Source organism: Carcharodon carcharias, chromosome 3, assembly GCF_017639515.1.
Source record: "Carcharodon carcharias isolate sCarCar2 chromosome 3, sCarCar2.pri, whole genome shotgun sequence".
Taxonomy (NCBI): Eukaryota; Metazoa; Chordata; class Chondrichthyes; order Lamniformes; family Lamnidae; genus Carcharodon; species Carcharodon carcharias.
The window spans coordinates 111,447,611-111,460,696 of record NC_054469.1 but is presented as its reverse complement, the minus strand read 5'-3'; the positions used below and the strand labels follow the sequence as shown (position 1 = coordinate 111,460,696).

Below are 13,086 nucleotides of genomic sequence, written 5' to 3'. Positions count from 1 at the left end.
CTTTTGACAAGCTTTTTCAAGTGCGTGGCCGCTTCCCTCACACTCCTCCCTTGCAGCTCTTGGCATGTGCTTGTGTACTTCCTTCAGTCTGTGCTGCCTTGCACCCACCACCCCTGCCACTGCCCCTCGGTCTGACTCACACTGGAGCCCCTGCTCCAGCACCACACTGAAAGCCAGCTAGGAAAAAACGACTTGCCTGTGCTCCCCCACCACTGAATGTGATGCCCTATGTGTGATGCTTGTGAGCACTGAGCAATGTTTTGTGCATTCACCTCTGAGTTCAGGTCACCAGGTGAACGCCTTTTGAAGGCAGTCATGAAGCATGCTGATCTGAAGCCACACCGATGTTGGCGTTATATTTGACGTGGGGGTTTGATTTCAGCGTGCGGGCACAATAATGAGATGCAAATGTATTAATACGATGTTCCTGCAAGGCAGGCAACGTGGCCTGCCATCGACGGGAGGAGCGGATGATTGCTAACTGGTTTCATGATGGCGTGAATCTGATTTTTGGCCTTCTCACCATATTGTCCGCTTACGTCCATCATGACATCCGCTGCCAACAGGACCGGACGATTCCACCCCTAGCCTTTTTTTTTGATTTGGGAAATAGTTTCAATAAACTTATCTTGTTCATTGTTTAACCTACGCAAACTTGTCTGAGTAATTTTTTACGAACGGTGTAAATAGTGGGACGCCTGCAGTATTGGCAAAGCACAACCTCTCTAAATTCCAAAAATACCTTGTTACAGTCATACTTGGAAGAATAGGGGAGTCATTTCACCTCTCCTCATGTGGCTAGAACAACAAATTGTGCTTGAATGGTGACAAGTTGAGCCTGTGTGACTTCAGTCCAAGCTTCCACTGTAGCATTCAGACATTGTGTGGCTTCTGCTTGACTGTAATGGATCGGTCATCAGATGTTGCATTATGGTTGGGTCCACAAGTGTGCTGCTGGCTGCCACTTCCATGCTGGAAAGGATGGACTCCAAGCTCTGCACAAAACCCTGTGCATGTCTCCTCTATACCCCATGACACTGGTCTCAGATTTTCTGGTAGGTCTGCCAAAACACCAAGAATTTCTGTGTTCAGCAGTCTGTTCTTCTATACCTCCCCATCGAAGTCTCCATCTGAGTCCTTGACAATAGAAGTCGTATGTGACCTCACGCTCCAATATGCTGGCATCTGTGGTACCCTTTCCCCTGCGCTCACTGCAGGCCAGCCATGCCCGATGCCTCAGCATGTGCTGTTCCTGCTTCTAAGTTTCCCTTTAAAGCTCGCGCAGTGTCAATATCTCAGGTGGCGGATGCAAGTATCAGAGTGACTGACAGTGTTCCTTCACCATTCGTGTCGTCTTCCTTCTCCACCTTTTGTCCCTGCATCACTGCATGGCCATGTTGCAGTTCTCGGGTATCTGAAAGTAGAAAGACAGATGGGTAGGATGTGAAGAGGGAGGGGGAAAGCGAAAATTACATACTTACACCAGCTGAGGCTTGTAAATCAGAAAAGATTGTGAGATAAGGGGTAAAGGGTAAAGGAGAATGTGACAACATAAGAACATAAGAAATTGGATCAGGAGAAAGCACTCCAGCCTGCTCTGCCGTTTAATAAGATGAAGGCTTGGAGTCCATTCCACTTTCTTAACTGATCCTTATATTCCTTCATTCCCTTTGAGTTGAAAAAATCATTGATCACACTCCTGAGCACAGGAAGCTGTGTCAGGGAAGATTGCATCATCAAGCATGCTGCTGGCAAGTGCAGGCTCGGGACCCCCATTTGGTCCCAATGTTGGGGCCCTGAAGCCTGCTGGGAAATCCTGCCTCTTGTGTAATCCTCAAAGCTCACTTTTCCAATTAGCTTTAAATCATCAGCAAACTTGGATACATTACACTCATTCCCTTCATCTAATTCATCAACATAGATTGTAGGTAGTTGACACCTCAGCGCTGATCCTTGCAGCATTAGGGACAACCTTCCAATCTGAAAATTACCTGTTCATTCCTACACTGTTTCTTGGCCATTGAAAATCCAAGTATACTACATTCACTGATTCCTCTTTATCTCCCACTAATTACATCCTCAAAAAATTTTAGTAGATTTGTTAAACACAATTTCCCTTTCATAAAATCATGTTGACTCTGCCTAATCAATTTCTGTTTATCTAAGTACCCTGTTATCACTTCCTTAATAATGGATTCCTGTATTTTACCAATGAATGATGTTAGATTCACTGGCCTGTGGTTTCCTGGGGCAGAATTTTATGGTCCCCTGCTGGCGGCTTTGCAGGTGGAGGTGTCCTGTAAAATTCCCCAGGTGGCCATCCTGCTGCCCTTCCACCTCCCCCTGATCTGTCTGCAATTTTACGTGGGGCAAATGAAGCCTAGGGCAACCCGCTCACTCTCACCCAGGTTGAGGCCCTTGAAAGGAAATTAGGGGCAGCGGGGGCTGGGAGATGCCTCCCTCAAGGGCTCCTTTCCACATCAGTTGCGTCCCCCACCACAAGATCTGCCCCCTTTGGGTGCTCCCATGTTCCTGGCCTCTCCATTAAGACCCCACTCCCTCTCCCCACACCCCAAGGCCTCACCTCCACTCCTGTTGTGAGACCCCCTGCACTTAATTGGTCCTAGACTCCAGGACTTAGAATCTGGGGACTACTTGTAGTTCCAGTTCTGGCCAGTGTTGTCATTGGCACTGCTGGGATGACAGTGATGCCAGCCAATCAGATTGGCCAGCAGCTCCCTGAGGTGGGACTTTGGCCTAAATGAGGAATCAAAATCCCATTTCCAGCCATTCAATGCTCCTTGGAGTGTAAAATAGCTGTGCAGCTGTTGTGATTGGTAGGCTTGTGTTCTCCACTGACTCTTCAGGTGGCAGGGCAGGAAAGCCCCGTCATCTGAAAAACCCTGCCCTTGGTTTCTCTTATTTTAATTGTGGTATTACATTTACTACTTTCCAATCCACTGGAACTATTTTGGAATCTTAAGAATTTTGGAAGATCACAACTGGTGCATCCACTATTTTTGAATCACCTTTTTTAAATCTCTGCGATGTACACCCAGGTAGATTGTTGGCTTTCAGTCCCATTTATTTCTCCTGCATTTTTTTCTTTACTATTATTAATTGCTTTAAGTTCCTTATTCTTAGTGACTCTTGGTCCCCCAATATTTCTAGTATTTTCTTTGTGTTTGCTATTGTGAATACAATCACAAAGTATTTGATTAACATCTCTGCCTTTTCATCATTCACGTTTGCAACTCCCTTCCCTTTCACAGATTTGGAGAAGGAGGTAGAAGAATGAGCCTACCATGATTTTTGATTTTGTTTCCCCTGCTCATGCATGCAACCATTCAATAGAGTACTTAGCAATAGCTGCATGCTGCAGGCATATAAATGAGCAGACCAAATGAGGTTTGTGTACTGCCTGTATTGGAACAAACCTGTGGGGGTTAATTGTGCATCGTGATCCCCATGCCAGATTATGAGGGCTATCCAGTTCTGCAGTCTCTGAGTTTACACAGGCTATTTGGGATTCAATTGCTCCCCCTGATTTTATTCTCTGTTTTTTCCTTCACTGACACTATAATCTTAGAAACACACAAAATAAATCCTTGGCCATGACATTCTGGATCCGGTACAGTGTGGCAGAGCAGAACATTCACCTGCCCTATCCCCATAGTACATAACACACCCAAAATCACAGGGACAGGCCCATATGCACAGGATGACCACTATGCGTACAAAGATGACCAGTGGTGCCTGTCTAATTTGACCTCTTAAGTGAAGCTGCTGATAGCCACTGTGTGGAATTGCCCTGTGAGGCCCACTGGAAAGATAATTTACCTTTGTTTAGTCTTTGGCTCCAAAGAAAGCTGTTTTGATTTGAGACAAGATATTATGGGGATGGTCGGGGTTTGGGGGGAATTGTTGGGATGTGTGGTGCTTGTTTATTTGACGCCACACTGCCTACTAATATTCGAAAATAGGGTACAAACTATGCGGACACATTTTTGAATGGAAGGATGGGGACACCATCTTGGTAAAGGTGTTTGCATGCTTCTCATCCCATTCCCTCTTGTCAGAGGCAACAAGGTGGAGTGAGTAAAGGGGTTTGCATAGATTGCAGGCTTCCCCGTGGTGCAAGGTGCCATTGACTGTGCCACATTGCCTTGTGTGTGTCTCACATCTACTTGGCCACTTTCGTGAACCTAAAGCAATTCTAACCCCCAAAATGTGTGATCACAGGCAGCACATCATGCAGTTGAATGCCTACTGTTATCCTGGCAGTAGTCATGATTCCTTCATTCTATGGCAGTCCCGTATTTTAGCTGTTTTCGAACCATCACAGCAAGTCAAAGGTTGGTTATCTACTTGACACCTTATTTCAAGGCTCCAGCTGAGAACCCATGCAAGCATGCACAGCATGCCTACAATGACAGCTGAGGCATCACATGGAGTATTAGAGAGCACACTGTCAAAATTCTCAAGCAATGCTTCCACTGTCTGGGCTGCTCCAGACAAGATCTGCAATATCCAGCTGTGTGGGCATCAAGTAGCATACTGCATGTTGTAAAACCTGGATATTCTGAGGGAGCCACTTATTAGGCAGGAGCATGAGGAAGAGGGGGAGGAGGAGAATGGTGAAATGAAGAAGGGAGAATTGCAATGGAAAGTGGAGGGAGAGGAAGCCGAAGGGAAAATGTACATAGACACCAACTTTTTGTCCTTCTTCCAAAAAGACAAAAATGAAAACCATCAGAAAATGCACATTCCAAACTGAGTTTACGAATTCAAACCTAATGCAAACAAAATAAACTAATCACCCTTGTGCATTCTCTTGGTGCCCGTCTTGTATGAGATCTTGCTCCTACGAGGAGCTTCCCCTGTGGCTGCACAAGGGTGTTGACATGTGATGACTGCAAATGGCCTTGGAGGGAGATCAATGCAGCTCTAGGTCCACAAGGCCCAGCTTCAGACTGTATCATTTTGGCTTGGGCCACAACAGCCTGGGCTTTCTAACAGACAGATAACTGCAATGTCACTGACTGAGTGGCAGGGGTGAGAGTAGGGATGCTGTAACCCTGAGAGAGGACAGCAGTTTCATGCTGCATGGAGCCTCCACCAGCCCCTGGAATGCTACCTCACCAAACCTACTGGTCTGTTGGGCTATACATTGCTGGACTGCTTTGGCTCCCTGGAAGTGGATTTGAACAGTGGTATCTAGAGCCATGAGGGGAGCTGTATGAGTTTCCATTGTGGCACATTTGATGGAAGCTGCCTGTGCTGCAATGGCCACATTCATCAGATGTTGCATCATGGTTGTGTCCACAGGTGTGCTGAAGGAGATGAACACCCCTTTCCTATTGGAAAGGCCGGGAGCTCTTTGCAGAGCCCTGTGCCCCCCCCACCCTCCACACCCTACAGGTGCTGGATTCCTCTATGTTCCTTGAGACTGAGTGCAGGTTCTCTAGCAGGCTTTCCAGTGCACTAAGTATTTGGCTATGTACACATTTCAGCCGTTTGTAGCTTGGGCCATCAAAGGCATTACCTGAATTCTCTGCAGCAGAACTAATGTATAACCTCGCCCTCCAGCAAACTCTCACCTGCACTATCCTTCCCCCTCACCCCACCCTAACCCCTGTGCACTTGTGCCTGAAGTCTCACCAATTGTAAATCCCTTCACTATCCTGACCTCTAAAATGGAATATAGGAACAGGAGTAGGCCATTTAGCTCTTCCAGCCTTTTTTGCCATTCAGTGAAATCATGTCTGATCTGTGACCTAATTCCACATACCTTAATACCTTTGAATAACAAAAATCTGTCAATCTCGGGTCCAAACTTTACCACTGGTCTAGCACCAATTGCCACAGAGTGTCAGTTTATGATCTGATGGCTATGAGTGTAAGATTCATTGCTGGTGTCTCTTCACCTTCACTGCTTTTTTTCTCTTTCTCCACTGACTGGGACGACTCCAGTTTTTGGATATCTGAAATGAAAAAGAGACAAGGGTTAAGTTATAGTGAAAGGAGAGGAGAGTGTGAGCTTAAACACTCTGCAGCTTATGAGTCAGTAGAGATTAAGGATTGGTGGAGAAATGGGAAGAGAGAAGGAGGATTAGATATGCAGGTACCCTGCAATATGTTTGGGTAATGAGGCAGTCATGGTTCAATAGCTGTCAGTGTGTGCGAGCTGTGGGTTGTGGCTATGAGGCTTGCAGCAGTGCTAAATCTGTGAGGGTTAGGTAACGCATATATTTATTGAAGGGTTGAGTGTTGATTGATGACTGATGGGAATGCAGAGAATTAAGCAGTGAATGAGGTTAGTGGTTCAGTTGGAAGGATATGTTAGGATATGGCATCTGCAGGTGAACTCACTCACCTTGACAACTTGTGTGAGATCATTAAACTTCTTCCTACATTACATCCTTGGTCAGGATTTTCCCCTGTCGGGGGTGAAGTTGAAGGGTGGTGCACGCACAGACGCGCTTCTGATCGGTGTCCCTGATCAGGGGCGCGGCGCCATTTTATGTGGGCGGGCCAATTAAGCAATCCCAAAATCGAGAGTGTGCTCTTTTGCACATGCGCATGAAAGAGTGCACTCATCTCCCTGAGGCTACGTGCTGCCTCAGGGAGATTGGCTATTCTGTGACGAATATTAAAAATAGAAAAAAAAAATTCCTGACATGCCCTCTCATGTGACACTGTCACATGAGTTGGGACATGTCCACAATTTTTACAAAAACTTTATTAAAATTTTTAAAAACCTACATGAAACCTCGATGGATGAGGTTTCATGCTTTTTCTAATTCCCGCCGGGGCTCCTGACCAGCCTGCCAACAATAAGGTTGGACGGGCAGGTCCATTAATTAGTTTAATTGCTTTGTCAATGGCCTCAGTTGGCCATCGACAGGTCGACGGGCGCTCAGCTGATTTTGCTGCGTCCCTGCCTACAGGAAATTTTAAATGGGGCGGGGTGACGTCCGGAGTTCCGCCCGATGTCACCGCGTGTCATTTTACGCGTCGGCGAGTGGGCCCCGCCTCCCCGCTCGCTGACAGGAAAATCCTGCCCCATGTTCTTTACGTAGTATGCCTGATGTTGGCATCCATTGTTACTTGTTTCCATTGCCTCTGGAGTGTATGTTTAGTGGTCAGGTGCTTGGTTACAGGGCATCTTTCCTTCTTTCCACCTCTCCCATTGAGGTGTCCAATGATTTTCCGAAAACTTTGGTGCTCGCTGATGCGCAGATTCATCCATTGTTCAAAGTATCAAAGCCCCAGATTTACTTTTGAAAATTCTCCCACCACCTCTCGCAGTCACAATTCATCTCCCCTTTAAAAGGTGCAGATTGCTTTTAAGTAGTGCAAGCCTCTTGCGATATTGGGCTGCTGCAAATGCATGCAGCCAATGAGCAGCACGGGGAGCATTAGCTACACACAGAAATTGTGTGCAAGTGCAGGCACTACCAATTTAAGTTTAAAATGTCTCAGTAGCCTGAATCAGAATGTATCGATCAGTTGGCTTTCTGGTAACACGAAAACTTTAGCTGACGTTTATGGGTCATTGGGCTCAGTATTTGCTGATCACAATGCCAAGGGAGAAGTAGGAATGCAGTTCAGTCTCACAAGTGAGAGTGCAGCTGCAGTATAACAACACTCGTAACAGCGCAAAATGGAACTTTATCTACTATATATGGTACAGTTTCGGCACAAAGATTTTTGAAATCAAACTAAAGGGTTAAATTCCAAAAGAGTGCTGAAGGATATTTTCCTTCAGATTTGAGACCTCATATAACAGATAACGTAAGGCAAGCCAAGTTTAATAGACACCATATGGAGAGTAAATTTGGTCACTGTGCATTGGGCTATATAGCTGATTGAGTTTCTAAAACAGAATAAATGAATTCTAAAGCAGTTGTGGCTGGAGCACTGTGGGATAAATAGACAACAGAAAATTCTTTTGTTTTATTGTTCAACATAAGCATTTGTTTAGAAGTTAAGGATAAGGACATTTGAACTTAAATAGCCAAATTTATGACATTTAAATCAATTGCATATGATATTTGTGCCGAATCATTTGAATTAATCTAGTGTCACTCAAGTGTCACAGCTATTATAATTTTATAATCGTCAGAAATGATGTGTTCTTTAAAAAGAAGCACTGGTCTTTAATATAGTCAAGAATTATGGCTCAGCTTTTTTTTATTCATACACGGGATGTGGGCTTCGCTGGCTGGGCCAGCATTTATTGCCCATCCCTAGTTGTTAAAATGTAATTTGAAACCATTTCAAAATGCCACGATGGAAATTTCATGGAAACAGACTGGAAGAATTAATATATTGCTAGTTCAGATAAGGCTACAATCATAGATTCATAGAATATTACAACACAGGGGGAGCCCATTCAGCCCATCAAGTCTAAACTGGCTTTTTTGAAGAATAATCCAGCTCATCTCTTTCCCTGGCTCTTTAACCATATTCCTAAAACTTTTTCTCCTTCAACTATTGATCCAATTGCCTTATAGTTAAAGCACAAAGGACTCTTGTTTAAATGATTGTAAAATTTTAACAACACCAATCTTTGAAGCTGGGCTGAAAAATTTGAAGACAGTTTAATATTAAATGAATAGTTCTGTCTGGGCCTTAATTTCACCACCATTTTGCTTTTATTGGGCACAAAATGCAAAGTTAGTGCTTCAGGATACTGATCCAATCACACTTAACTTGAATCTCTGTAATCAGTAATACTGAATATAGCTCAAAGTATTCTTTAGCTCCTCCAATTTCAGTATTCTGAGGCTGTTAGTTGACTTGCTATTTTAAGCAGAAATCCATGTGAATGCAGCAATGGAATTATCTGTGTGTATGTTTTCTCCATGATTTAGAAGCTTTTTTAAGCTTGTGTGCAGTGCAATGATTTTGGTTTATTTTGGTCTGCCACGTATTGTGGATCAAAATAATATTGTCAAGATCCTCCAGTGTCCATTTTACAGGCATCATTGGATGGTATGTGTGCATTCATTTTGAGCCATAAGTAGCCACCTGAAATATTGGTAAAGATGATTCCATAGGTGTCTAGTGTACTTGCCCAGAAGGAAGAAACAGTTTGGACCAGTACTCTCATTTCCCAGTTTTACTGGTGTTCCATTTTAAGGTATACAAGACCAGTTCAGACCAATATTTGTATTTCTCAGTTTTTACTGTTTTTTGCCTTCTAGGTATCTGAAACAGAGGGTTAGGATTTTTGCATGTGCAAATAAAGGGCACTTTGCAAAACTGAATTGTGCATGGCTGCAGCATACAACTGTCCATGCTGAGATCATTTACTCCTGGTGCTTGTGAGACAATCTGGTGGTACTCAAAGGTAAAATAGCTTTTTCTATCTTGCCACATTGTGGACCAGGTGTGCTTCACCTGGCTCCACATTAAATCAATGGACCGTGGATGGTTAACACTCACCCCTTCCTGAATGTCTCCACCCACCATATTGTCAATGGAACATGGGCAACCCTTTACTGTTTTCCAGGGCTGGTGATCTGCCTCTGGGTGCATGGCTGGTGCTTGCAGCTCAGCATGAAGCAAATGAATCCAGCAGTTGGAACTCATATCCCAGTTCTAGTGGAGATTGAAGGGTCTGAGTGACTTGATGCTGAAGTGGAATTCTTTGGGTTGCAAATACATTGTGCTATATATATTTACAAAAATGCATCCATGCATTTGTTGGAGATTTCTTCATCTGCTATTTTAATCCTTGTATTCTAATCGGATTGGCAACCTTTTAAAATGGTTGGCAAAGCAATTTCTTGCAAACTCTTTTGAAAATCATTGATCTTCCTGATAAGGTGCACGACTCTGTATGTGTTGAATTGCTTTATGTGAAATTAGTAATGGCCATGTTGAAGCATTTTTTTACTAATCTCCACAGCACCATCTCAATCCCAAAGTTAGATTTCTTGCAGCTTAAATTTAAGATCTTGCTGTGAATTGTCTGAGTTGTTGCTGATAGGCTTGGCCAATATTTTAACTGAAGGTAACTTTATGTACAGCAGAAATTCATTTTAATCTATTATTCAGTGCCAGTAAATTTGTGCAATATAAGGATTCCAATTATCTGTGTAAGCCCCAGGACAAACTTCTCAACATGAAATCAAAGTAAAAGTTTTTTATACTGTTTGGAAAATGCCATTGTTCACGTCATCTTTGGTAAAACAAAGTATTGAGACAGAAGCCATTTCACATCACATGGAACATGGTGTCAAGAGTGTGCAGCTGAAATTGAGAGCATTTTGATAGTTGTAAGAGAGACAGCCACTGTATGAAATAGCAGAGAACAATTAAAACTTCAGTCTGCAACTTTGTACAGGACATTGACTTCTTGGCATGGAATTGGAAATTCTTCTAGCCTCAATGGCACAATTATGTAATTGCAACAGAGTTAAGCAAGAAACCTGCCTAAATAAGAATGTTAACTCTGTTCTGAGTGGTGGGGAAAGAGTACTACAAACTATATTGCATCCTAGACCTCGCTGAGGAACAGAAAAGCTAGTCTTGTGAAATTTTGGAGGCCTTGATGATCCACTTTGAGCTTTCTGCTAATGTTACTTATCAACGCTTTGTGTTCAACACCAGAGCTCAGGAAGAGGGGGAGAACATTGATTAGTATGTGACTGCACTGAGACTTCTAGTTAAATCTTGGGAGTTTGAGCAACTGAAGCATGACCTGATCAGAGATAGGATTGTCTTAGGAACAAGAGATCTCAATGTGAGAGCATGTCTGCTGAGAGAAAAGAAACTTACTTTCAAGAAAGGTATTGACATGTGCAGTATCTCTGAAGTAGTCAATCATCAGCTGAAGAGTATTGATGGGAGAACGGATGAGGCTTTGCACTATGTGGAGAGGCAATTCAAGTCTTCCAAGCATAAGACATTGGAGAAAAGGGGAAGCGGTGGCATAGTGGTATTGTTGCTGGACTATTAATCTAGAGACCCAGGGTAATGCTCTGGGGACCCGGATTTGAATCCCACCACGGCAGATGGTGAAATTCGAATTCAATAAAAACCTAGAATTGAAAGTCTGTTGATGACCATGAAACAATTGCCGATTGCCGTAAAACCCATCTGGTTCACTAATGTTCTTTAGGGAAGGAAATCTGCTGTCCTTACCTGGTCTAGCCTACACGTGACCTCCAGACACACAGCAATGTGGTTGGCTCTTAAAAAATGCCCTCTGAACAAGAGAAATTAGGGATGGGCAATAAATGCTGTCCCAGGCAGTGATGCCCACATCCCATAAATGAATAAAAAAATGGAAGGACTATTTACTGAAGGGCCAGCAGAAAGATCAAGGCCACAATACTGGATGTAAATGTTGCGTAGGATTCCATATAAAAGAAAAGGAAGCGTGTCCATGTACGGAAAGCACTGCTCTAACTGAAAGAAGCAGAATCACTTGGCACGCAAGTGTTTTTGCTGGAAAGAAAATAAACAAGCCTATAAAAATGGTTGCTGGGGAGATGTCGAAAGATGATTCTGATGAAGCACATTACACCCTAGAACAGGTTGGAACTGTCAAGTCTCAAGTTAAAAAATGGTTTGTGACTGTTGGAGTGATGACTACAGAAGGAGAGCATCAAGTTAATATGAAGTGTCAGATAGACACTGATGCTACATGCAACATCATGGGCTTTGCAGACCTCTGTGCAGTCACTCAAGATGGCGACCTGAAAATGAAGCCGTCGAAGGTAAAGTTGAGGCTATATGATGGGGCAATGCTCACCCCAAGAGGACAAACTAGCCCAATGTAGTGGGAAGAAAGAAGGTCTGCAGTTCTATATAGTAGACTCGAAGCAAAATCCACTCACCTCAGTTGAAACACATCAAAAGCTTGCATTGGTAACCCCGCAATTACCGGAAGAGGTTTGCGGTGTTTCTCATGGCACCAAGTCATTGATTGAAGAACAGATCCTCAAAAATTACAAAGATGTTTTCATGGGTCTTGGATGTCTTCCTGGTGAATATCATCTTGAAGTAGATGAGAGACTCAGCATCTTCCAAGGAGATTTCCAGCTACCCTCAAGTCGAACCTGAAAGACAAGATAGAGGAACTTGAAAAGATGGGAGGAATCAAGAAAGTGACAACTCCTACAAACTGGATTAGTAGCATGGTAGCAGTGAAACAACCTGGAAAGCTGAGAGTGTGCATAGATCCAAAAGACCTTGTTAAAGGTTTGAAGAGATATCGCTACCCCATGCCAATCATTGAAGACATTTTGCCGCAACTTGCCAAGGCAATAGTCTTTACCCACCCTATATTCCAAGGGTGGTTGATGTTAGACTAAAGCAGCAGTTTTCTGACTACATTCTGGATGTCATTTGGAAGGTACAGATAGTTGGACATGCCATTTGGCATTTCTATTGCTCCAGAAGAGTATCAAGGCAGACAACAATAACCTTCCAGGAGTGGAAGTCATCATGGATGATCTGCTAATCTATGGATGTGGAGAGACAATGGGAGAAGCCATCGCAGATGATGATCAGAACCTAGTGAGACTGCTAGAGAGAACTCGCCAGATAAACCTGAAGCTGAACAAGAAAAAAACTGCAACTGAAGATGGTTGAAATGAAGTACATCGGTCATGTACTGACAGCAAAAGGACCATGTCCCATTCCTGATAAGGTGCAAGCTATAGCAGAGGTGCAGCAACCAACAGAAGTGAAGACAATTCAATGATCTGCTGGGTTTGTGAACTACCTAGCAAAGTTCTTGCCCAGTTGGCCATCAGGTTATGAACCTCTATGCAAGGTCACTGCAAAGGATGGTCAGTGGCATTGGGGTATAGAACAAGAAGCAGCTTTCACTTGCATCAAACAACTAGTGAAGATAACCCCAGTGCTGAGGTAATACAATGTCAATGATGAAGTCACCCTCCAGTGTGATGCCAGTGAAACAGGACTTGGAACAATCCCCATGCAGCAAGGGCAACCAGTTGGATTTGCATCTACAGCATTAACACAAACTGAACAGATTGAGAAAAAGTTCCTGGCTATTGTCTTTGCTTGTAAACATTTTAATCAGTACCTGTTTGGGAGAGA

At 43.6% G+C, this 13,086-nt stretch overlaps 1 long non-coding RNA gene across 1 annotated transcript; it reads right to left on the bottom strand.

Moving 5' to 3' along the window:
• Positions 1-1,396: 1,396 nt before the first annotated feature.
• LOC121275961 lies at positions 1,397-11,937 on the bottom strand. Its single transcript, XR_005942607.1, has 3 exons — positions 11,856-11,937; positions 5,928-5,984; positions 1,397-1,414 (listed from the first exon to the last, which is right to left on the bottom strand). It is a non-coding gene; the product is annotated as an uncharacterized LOC121275961 (long non-coding RNA).
• Between the last annotated feature and the right edge of the window lie 1,149 nt (positions 11,938-13,086).